General features: G+C 45.1%; 1 long non-coding RNA gene across 1 annotated transcript; it reads right to left on the minus strand.

The window, feature by feature from the left end:
- Positions 1-299: 299 nt before the first annotated feature.
- Positions 300-8,615, minus strand: LOC132227557 (uncharacterized). Its single transcript, XR_009451206.1, has 3 exons — positions 8,460-8,615; positions 863-934; positions 300-596 (listed from the first exon to the last, which is right to left on the minus strand). It is a non-coding gene; the product is annotated as an uncharacterized LOC132227557 (long non-coding RNA).
- Positions 8,616-10,729: the final 2,114 nt, after the last annotated feature.

The raw sequence follows: 10,729 nt of genomic DNA on the forward strand, positions 1-10,729 counted from the left end.
CCTCCTTGGCTTCTGCAGGGAGGATCTGGAGGAAAAGGCTGGGACGTATGATGCTGCTGATGCCCAGAGCTACGGCAATTTCCCTGGGGACCTGGAAGTTTGTGGGCATGTAGGAGCTGCACGTGCTCCATCCAGGTTCCTGGGGGCAGATTCCTAGAGCTCCACACATGGAAGAAGAAAGCCCCGCTGAAGGGCAACTTTGCATCTACTGAGTGAGCCCATCTTCCGGCGAGAAACAGTGGCAGCAGGACACCCCTTCCCTCGCCTATCCCTGCCTCCCCTGCTCCCCCAAGACAATGTTGACTGAAGTGCAGATAGACATTTTCAAATTCTGGTGAGGCAGCCTGGTTCAAGCAAGGTGACTAGGCTGCACACGCTGAGCTTTGAAGGTTGTCCAGCCCCGAGGAGACTGGCTTATTCCTCGGGCCAGCTGACTGCTCCAGGCCTGTGGGTTCCTCCGTGTGTTAAATGGATGTAACATGACTCAAAGCTTCTCTTGGAGCTGTGTGCTGTGACTTCATCCTCCACCGCCCATACACGTGCTTGTGAAGGGCTCTCTCCAGGCGCTGAAGGATAGTGTCGAAGGGGCACTGGAGCTGGGAGGGAGGAACAAGTCTTTTCTAAAAGAATGTTTATAGGAAAGGAGCAGTCTTGTAGCTACCAAGCCAACTACATCCACCAACTACTCATGGAGTGCTTGTCTACATTTTGAACAAGGCATCCAAGAATCCCCCCCAAACTCCTTAGAGAACACCCCACTTCCTCCAGTAGCATCCTTTTCCTGTAAGGCTTAGATCCCTGTGTGGTGTTGTGGAACCAGTGTTGGTCTTGATATCAGTGGCTCTGGGTTGAAAAATCTTACCTCTACTCTGTCACTCACAAGCATTGTGGCTTCAGGCAAGTTGCTTAACCTCTCTAAGCCTCATGGCCCCACCTTCAAAACAGGAATAATGGAGTTGTTCTTGAATTGTGTTGATGGATTCAGCAAGTAAAAATATAGAAGCCCTTCCCCCCAGTTAAATTAGAATGTCAGACAAACAAAAATAAGCCTTTAGTATAAGTATGTCCTAAATATTGCAATGGGACATACACTAACATTTTTATCCTTGTTTAGCTGGCATTCCAATTGAACGAGGTGTCCAGCGTTGTACCTACCAATCCTATTCTTGAAGCTGACAGTCCCTGCCCCTGGCTCAGTGAGTGCTCTTTCCACTGTACTTCCTCTCCCAGGGTGGGTTCCACCAGGTGGTTAGTTGCTTCCCTCTTCCATGGCAGAGGAGTGAACACTGTGACTAGACTGGTGGTATGTGTGTTGGGGGCGAAGAGGGGCAGGGGGGCCGATAGGGGGCTAAGGAGGAGGCTGCGCAGGGCTGGACAGCCCCTAGGACAGTGATGGCGAACCTTTTGAGCTCGGCGTGCCAGCATTCTGGAAAACCCTAACTTAACTCTGGTGCCGTGTCACATATAGAAATTTTTTGATATTTGCAACCATAGTAAAACAAAGACTTATATTTTTGATATTTATTTTATATATTTAAATGCCATTTAACAAAGAAAAATCAACCAAAAAAATGAGTTCGCATGTCACCTCTGACACACGTGTCATAGGTTCGCCATCACTGCCTGAGGAGGAGTAGAGAGCCCAAGACACACAGGCTGGTAGGAGCTAAACCTCTGCCTAAGGGGCACTTCAAGAACCCTGGCAAATAGTGTCACTGGTCCTGTGTGCCTTGAACACACTGCTCTAGGGAGCCCGTCAGTGGGGGTGACACCACAGGCCCAAGAGGAGCCCAGATGGGGTACCGACCGCAGACAGTTCCCATGTAGGCGTTACCATTCCATGGGCTTCAAAGGCCGACTGCTGTGATAGACAGAGGGGCTTTCCTGCTGGTAGTGTTTTACAAAGAAGGGATGAAGGTGACTGGTGCCCCAGAGACCGTACTGCAACTTAGGGGAACCCCAGGGTATGTGCTGACACAGGCCTGTCCTGCTCCTCCTGTGTCTGCTCCCCTCTACTCCCCTCTCACGAGTCCCCCGGCGCATGGGGTGGAGGCGGACAGGTGGCAGGTCCACTCTCTAGCCTTTGTGTGCATCGCAAGCTGCTCGGGTGCCCCAGAACCTCAGCTCAGGGTGTAATTTTCCTTCTCTGATCATCTGAATTCCAGGCGAGGAGCTCAGCTGTCGTTGGCTTCAGGGAGTTTTTTCCACCAGGATTGACACCGGGGCCAAGACAGCGCGGGCATGCAGAAGGCATTCTTTCCTGCCATTCAGCTGTGCTCTGCCTTTAGCTGGGGCTTTAGAAAATGGTGCCTTCATCCAGAGGCATCAATAAAAGTTTTGAATTTCATGACAGTGAGAACGCACATGAAGGGAAACCATCACTTGCTGCATTTCCTAATTTGTCATGTTTTTCCCCCATATCCCCCTCTCCCCCTCTTTAAAATTAATATCTATTGTCATATAGATTTAAAGTTAAGAAAAATAAGACTATTTTAAGCCAGGCCCAGTGGAAAAAAAAAAAGAAAAAGAAAGAAAGGAAAAGAAAAATTCAAAGTGACACCTCTGCTATTCTAGCCTCCACTTAAGTCTCACAGTCCACTTGTTACTTTTATTTTGGAAGAGAAGATGTAAACATGTGATTATTATTTACTAAATAATCTTCTCTAAGTAAACTCACTTCTGAAATTTTTTAATTCATCCTAAGGAATAATGTCTTTACAATGTAGGGTTTGACGTGCTATATATATTGTCCCGCCTTCCATATGGAAATACATATACGCTATTAGAATTTTAGAATGTTCATCTGTGTGCCACTTACAACTGTCTTTCAGAGACGCAGCTCTGCCTCATGGAGTTCTGCCTCAGGGATTCCTAGCTACAGCCAGGTTTGAGTGAGGCGTTTTCTCCATTTGGGGCACTGGACTTTGCACGCATTAGCTCATGAGTCCTCCCAGGAACTCTATGAAGAAGGTGTTTTCACTGGCCCCATTTTACAGATAAAGAAACCGAGACTCAGAGAGATCAAGAAAAGGTCATCTTGCTGGTAAATGAAAGTCTGATTCAGATCAGAGCAGTCTTGAGTTCAGAACCCATGCAATCACCTCTCTCTTTCACCACTTAGAGAAAAGCATAGGCATCGACACCACCCCTTGCCAGGAAAAAAGCAGGCGGCGGTGCTGTGGAAGAATGAGTTCATTCAGTGCTAAGTGCTAAGTGCGGTCTTCCCGTAGCTGCTAATGCAGTGCGAGCAGTTCCCAACTTGCACAGGGGTTGGATTCCAAAAGTTGTTTGAAAGCAGTTTCCCTGTGCCACGATGCGCTTCGCACACACCTCTCCTCTTACACTCAGCACACTGTCTCTCTCACATCTCCCCGCCACGGGGTTCCGGCTGCTCAAGGGCAGGGATTTTGCCATATACTTACTTTGGTATCCCCAGCACCTAGCACAGGGACCAGTCCAGGGAGGCGCAAAGTCTGCATTCACGGTATTAAATTACAAGTCATTTGTTTGGAACTCAGCACACATTTCCCCAAAGAAATGCATTACAAATGCAAGTGGAAGGGGAATGTTGCCAACCAGCCCAGAGAAGTTTATTTAAGCTATCTCGTAGTCTACCAATAAGTTATCTGGAGCCGTGGGTGTAGGGTCAGACCTAGATAAACTTTCACATGGGTCAGAGTTCATCTTTGACTCCCTCCAAACTGCCTTTTTTTCTGCATCTTCCACCCATGGGTATCATTGTCTCCAAGCTTCCTATCAATAGGAAGCCTATAGGAGCAGGGGCGTTAGGCCTTCCCTGCTCTTATTCCCAAATAACCTATTGGCCCTCCTCACTAGTCAAAATTCTCATACTCTGAATGCAGCGGAACACAGGTGATCCTCAGCAGGAAAAGAATCTGATTGAATTAATTCTTGCTAATGTGTGAATGATTGCCCTAATATCCCTCCACTTTCATCCCCAATGCCAAGCATATGACTGTTTATAGCACAGTAGTCAAGATGCTAGGATTTGGACACAGATCTCAGTTTGAATCCTGGTTCTAACTCTAAGTTATGTGGCTTAGGTGGAGTAACTTCTGTGCCCTGAGTTCTCTCATCTGCGAAATAGGAATAATTGTGGTTATAAAGAGAGCTAATAGTATTATATCACATATTGGCCCAGTGCTAAGGACTTTTTATTCATTGATTTGCTTTATCTTCACAACAACTCCACAAGACAGGTACTCATTATTAATTATTAATTATTATTAAATAATTTTTTATTTATTCCTTGCCTTTCTTAAAAAAAAAGGCTTTGAGGCAAAGTGCTAGAATGATAACATTTCTGGCAGCGAGGATGGGAGGGGACAGTCACTGTCCAGGGAGATTTTTCGGACAAAGAGAGCAGAGGCTCCTCCAGATCACCTGCGGCCGAAATGTATCCACAGAGTCCATTCCCTTGCGCTGCTCCTGTCTCCACAGCTTCTCCCTTTCCTCTGCTTCTGAAAGTGCCGAATTGGCCAGTGGTCCAAGTTTTTTCTATCCCCTTTCTTTCTCTTTTAATTTTTTCACACAGCCCGTGGCAGCTGCAAGGTGGTGGGGGCCGGGCGGACGCAGCAGCTGCTTGTATGTATGTATGGTCCTCTGTAGTCTTCCTTTGTGAGTCAGGGGCTGTCTGTATATATCACAGGCTACCACCTGGCAAGACATTTAGTTCCATCTATGTTGTTTAAATGTTTCCAAGATGATATCATATAAATGCATAAGGACAGGAGGACCGTCAAGAAGTCAGCCTCCCGCCCCTCCCACCCTCCGGCCTTCTGCTGGAACCTTAGGGGGACGTTAACCCCTAGCTTAGCAGACAGCTTTGGATTCGCTCCCCAGTCCTTCCCACTTGCCAGATGCAGGGATTTCAAGGCCAGTGGGGCGTGTATTTCAGCAGAAGTAACAGTGCGGTCATGGAAAGCACTGAGCAGAAGCGAGGCCTGGGCAGGTGGCAGGCTGGCCACTCAGGGCCCCCACAGCAGTGTTCTTGTGATTAAGTAACTTCACTTCTCTGGGCCTCAGTTTCCCCTTGTGTCAAACAAGGGGTTGGGCTAAACTATCTCTGGTCTCCCCCGCCTCCCGCCCCCCTCGAGTGTTAAGGCTCTGATTCTGTGATAAACTACTCAGGACAGATGGCCATTCGTCCTTGCTGATGTCACCCTGGGGAAGGACAGTTCACCATGACCTGAGTGAGACTTTTCAAATGTTTTCTCATCCTTAAAATTGCGAAATTGCCCCTTTTGTAACTAAAAATTTCTCGTAATTTGAGGGTTTTTTGTTGTTGTCATTGTTATTAGGACTCCTGAAAAATGTGAACAGAACTTCACCATGCCTTCCTATGACAGCGACACTTTTATACACATACAGAGACCTGTCTGTTTTAACCTAGATGATTAGCGTTCAAAGACTAAGTAGCAATGATATTCTATTTGAAATTTATATTTCAGAGTTATTTAACACACCACCATTTCATTTGAGCTTCAAACTAAAAATGAGAAGGGGAATTATACTCAGTTTTACATGTGAAGAAATTCAGGATGAATAAACCTAAATACCTTCAACAAGTATCTTATCCTAGGGTTACAAGGAGAAGAGTCAGGACCCAAACCCAGGTCTTTCGACTCAAAGCCTAGTGCTCAGGCCAAAAGAACACATATTAATTTAACACCCCCCCCCACCCCACCACCAACACACCAGCTCCCTCCACTTGAGTTTCTGCTATGTCCTGGGCACCTTAGCGGGTACTTTGCATACAACGTCTTGAATCCTTGAAACAACGGTGCAAAGAAAATATCATTCTTAGTTTCGAGATGGAATAAATCAAAGTTCAGAGGAATTAAGTATTAAGTAGTTGTCTGATGGCTAATGAACGCTGAAGGCAAAATTAAACCCAAGCCTGTTCTTTTGACAGTATTGCCTTTCACTGAAATATGCATCACCTGAAATGAGATCCAATATAATTTAAGCTTCCAGATTTTTTAGGCTACATGATTTACTCTTCCATGAAAGTACAGTTAACAGAAATTACTGGTTGGGGGAATCCTATTCAGCCAACTCAAACCTCACTCAGTGGCCGTTAAGGTGTCCTGTGTGCTTCATTCTACTTCTTGGACTTTCTTTCCTAAAATTTTACTTGCCAGTCGTTCATAAATATTTTCTGTTGCTTTTTTCCTGGGTCCTGCTAACATGTCTATACTTGGATTTTAAAAGATTGGCATTTCAAGTGAGCACGGTATTCTTAGTTAAAATTCAAATGATGGCCAATAGAAGAATGGCATTCTAGCTGACTTCCTCTTTCCCAAATTCCAGATTATGTATCCCAGGATCATTTTATAGTTATTCATAATCCATTTTCCTGACCATTTTTCCCAGTTAATCCTTGTCCATTTAGTATCTGTATAATTCATTGCCTATCTTTTTTAAAAGAATTTTTTTTTATTGATTTCAGAGAGGAAGGAAGAGGGAGAGAGAGATAGAAACATCAGTGAGAGAGAATGATTGATTGGCTGCTTCCTGCATGCCCTCCCACTGGGGATCAAGCCTGCAACCTGGGAATATGCCCTGACCGGGAATTGAACTGTGACCTCCTGGTTTATAGGTCGACGCTCAAACACTGAGCCATGCCAGTTGGGCCACTGCCTATTCTCAAGCACACCAACTTTATCTGTGAAATGTGGATAATGATTCCTGTCCTGTCCACACTCATAGTTCTGATGATGTTCAATCAAAAGATGTATAGATAAAGCACTCAGAAAAGAGGAAGAACCATGAACACAGAAGATTATGGTATATTTTGCTTTTGCAAAACCTACAGTACAGAAATGAAGCCAAATAATCAGGATTGTTTGGTAAGGCTAAGATTTGGATGTTCTGGGTCTATTTATTGTTTATCATATATAATATATAATAATTCTATAAAATAATCTCATTTGTCATGAAATTATTTTATGACAAATAATTGATGTGCTTTATTTAGAGCAATAGCCTTTTCACACCGTAGCTAAGGCTGGTTAACTACAGTATCGGTGCTTCCCCTCCAGTGTTTTTTCCACCCGTGGGCTTCTTGGCTGCTCTCCTACAAGACCCACCCCTTCTGGTGCTGTCATGGACCCTGCATCAGCCTTTTCTTATAGACATTTTTCAGTCTGAGAGTGAATTTTTTTCTTTTTCTTTTTAAAAAGTATTTAAATTGATTTCTAGAGAGAGAGGAAGAGAGGGAGAGAAACATCAATGTGAGAGGGAAACATCGATGGGCTGCCTGTTGCACACCACCCACTGAAAATGAAGCTACAGCCTGGGCATGTGGCCTGACCAGGAATTGAACCGACAACCCCTCGGTGCACGGAACGATGCCCAACCTACTGAGCCACATCAGCCAGGACAAGAGCACATTTTTTAAATGTTAAATCTTTTTGGGAAGTTCCAAGATGATAATGAACTTCTGCATCCACTGACTGAGAAAATGCTCAATGACAATAGGACATTACGAACAGTAAAACTTTTAAATATCCTCATATTTAATCAATCACGGCTGCATCTAAATGCTTTGGGAAAATACAGACATGACTGAGACATTATCCCACCAGGCATGTTTATAAACACTCAGTAAATATTTGTCAAATGAAAGCACAAATAAGAAGAGCATGAAAAGTTGCAGGCAATGCTTGTGGTATTTATGGATTTGCGACCCTTTGCCATAACTCCATTCCTCAATCCCTGCCCTGGGCCCAGAGCTCAGAGCTTGGAAACCACTTGTATGGTTTCTCAAATACCCAGTATACAGTAGACACTCCATAATTGTGCACTGAATATATGTATGAATGAATGAATGCTACTCTTGTGTCCTAATTAGATTATAGTTTTGAGGATAGCAAATATGATGTAGGCCCTTCTGCATCACCTTCAGAACCCAGCATCGTGCTGAGAAAAGGCAGGCTTCTTTCAGATAAACAACTAATTTAATCAGTATCACCTATGAGCAGATGTATTTCCAGAGGAGCTCATTAAAAAGGAAACATCTAAAATTTAAAATACCTACAGGGCATATAGATGCTGTTTATTCTAGAAAATTCCTGGTGTTTCTCTGTAAGTGAAAGAAAGTATGGAGTTAGGAACATGGGGAGATGTGTGAGTTCCCACGAAAAGGCAGTGTTGTTGGCCCTCAGGAAGGGAGAGCATCTTCTTCGTGGGACAGGAGCCTCCTCCTTGGAAGTCTGCCTGTCTTCTGCTGGGTAACCTGTGGCCTCAGCAGAGCGGGCCCGTCTGACCAGAAAACCTCAGGCAGAGACTGAAGTGGCGGAGGGATGGTTAGCTCATTACCCCGTGAAGTGGCAGTGGCCGAAAGCAATTTAATTCTTTATAAATCAGGAACTAAAGCATAGTCTGTATGTCTATGAGCAACGTGGCACAGAGAATTTGTTGGAGGGCTCACTCACCTCAACAGCGCAGGGGAGAGCAGGCCGATCATCTTGAAGACAAGCACCTAACGAGGGCCCTTGGAGGCTCAAGTGTCAGGAAACGCCGTGGGGAGAGTCTCCTGCACGAGCCTGATGGCCACTTCACCTTGTAGCAAAGGAAGTGAAAGTGTCAAGATGAAGAGGACTTGCAAGCTAACATTCCCTCTAAGGGGGGGAAATGCAGACACAGCCCTTTATAAAAAAAAAAAAATTGTTGGAGGGGGAGGGTTCAGGAGTACTTTGATTGTAGGGGACATCTGTAAAGACTAACAAGAAATACCCTTTCTCATTTCTTGTTTTTTTTTCTCAGCTTATTCTGAAATCTTCGGCCTGATTTTCATATATGAGCAGCCTGGAAAACAAATTACCAAGGGAAAAAAGCAGAGAAAGGATATTGCAGCTGCTTTTGGTTAATTTGATTTTCTTTCATGTTTCATGGCTGCCTTGATATTCCTGATCTCAGTTATTTCTGTTGAATTGAGATCGTTGGGTGCCTGGGACTCCCCCAGTCCTGGACAGGACCTTAACCATAGTGTGGTCTAGATTCCCAGTTCGGTAGCTGTGAAAGCTGAGGTACAGTGACGTCATGCACCCAGTCACAGGCCTTTGTAACCCGTGACATCACACTCACCAGGGCACTCCCAAATGAATCCCTTGAACAGAAGTTCAACCCAGGTACAACATAGCTGTACCGTCTCCCTGTCTGTCCCTCTTCAATGAGCCATCTGTCAGCGAAATGGGACATTTCACCTGGAGTGAGGGGCCTGGTGGGATCTGCTGGCTTTGCAGCGGATGGATTTGGGCTGGAATGCAGCCAGGCCAGGCACTATGGGGTGGGTACTGCACAGTACAGTGTATGACATGCACTGGAGCCTGACTGACCAAGACATCCTGGTCCTGCCACTTAACTGTGTAACTTCGGCAAGTTATTTAACTTTCTGTGGTTCATCTGTAAAGTGGGAGTAAATAATAGTGGTATCTTCCCTATGACTGTAGTAAAGATTAACTAGATTAATATGTACGAAGTGCCAAGAACTGTGCTGGATAGATGACAGACACTTGGTAAAGGCTGTTATTACTGTATTAGTAACATATATTATGATTACATATTCACCCATAGAACAATAGCCATGTCACAGGATTGTAAAACTTAAGTGACATGGAATGTGTGACTAACTGAAGTAAAGGAGTAAATGAATTAGCAGTGTGATCCTGGGCCACACTTGATCTCTCTGACCCTTTCTAGCTCCTCTTAAGTAACATGGTGCAGATCAGGGACTAACTGGTCTTGCCATAAGGTGATGAACTTGTCCTGTGTGTCCCTGCTTTGTCAGTTTTTTTCGTGAAAAGTTCCATATCCTGGAAAACACCTGATGCAGGTAACTGGGACAATAGTGACCTTGGCCCTCTGTGACCCTTGCTAGGTACATGAATAATTAGTCACTTGGACCTTGAGGTGCCCTGTCCCCCACCCCACCTTAGGATTGAGACATGGATTGAGGGGTGTGTATCACAGACATTGTTGATTATTTATGCTAATTCACCTTCCCTCATCACCTTCTTCTTTACTTACTGGCAGATCCTGATTTTATTCTTTTGTTCATTCACTGAGTGGCCATGTGCCCAGTAAAAGTGGCGATAGCCCCAGTTTACCAAGGTGGGGTGGCTCTTGATTCATCTAAGCCAAGCATACAACGCTAGTCTCCTTACTAGTGACTAAATTCGTCGGGGAAAGTTGTATGCACTGGTATTATATTACTAGTTGTTAAAACACGGACATGCTCTGTAATGGTTAGTCAAGATATGTGGCCCAAGTGCTCTGTCTCCTGCCCCAGGATTCCTGTGCTAAACCTTCCCCCATTCAGCTACTAAAGGGTTGATGTCTAGCAACACTGGGGGCTTCCTGGGCCCTGGCTCCAGGCCTCCTGCTTTGTTGGCTCAGTGCCCTTGCCTTTGTGTCTGTTATTTATTTTGTAGAATATCTTGCCTGTATGTGACCTAATTCTGAGGACAGGTGGCAGCAATAATAGCTCTATCCAGTTTCCTGAGGACAGTGGTCCCAGTGGCAGCTACCAGGGTCCGGGGTCATGGTGCTGGTATCCATAGCAGCAGGTACAGTGGTTTTGGCCAGGCCGGTTCTGTGATGTGATTCTAGGTAGAGCCTCTAAGCCTCACAGTGCCCTGGAATTTTAGGGGACACAGCTTTTAATAAATTTCTTTTCTGCTCAAAATAACCATGCCACTTAGCT

This window comes from Myotis daubentonii, chromosome 1 (genome assembly GCF_963259705.1).
Source record: "Myotis daubentonii chromosome 1, mMyoDau2.1, whole genome shotgun sequence".
NCBI classification, from domain to species: Eukaryota; Metazoa; Chordata; class Mammalia; order Chiroptera; family Vespertilionidae; genus Myotis; species Myotis daubentonii.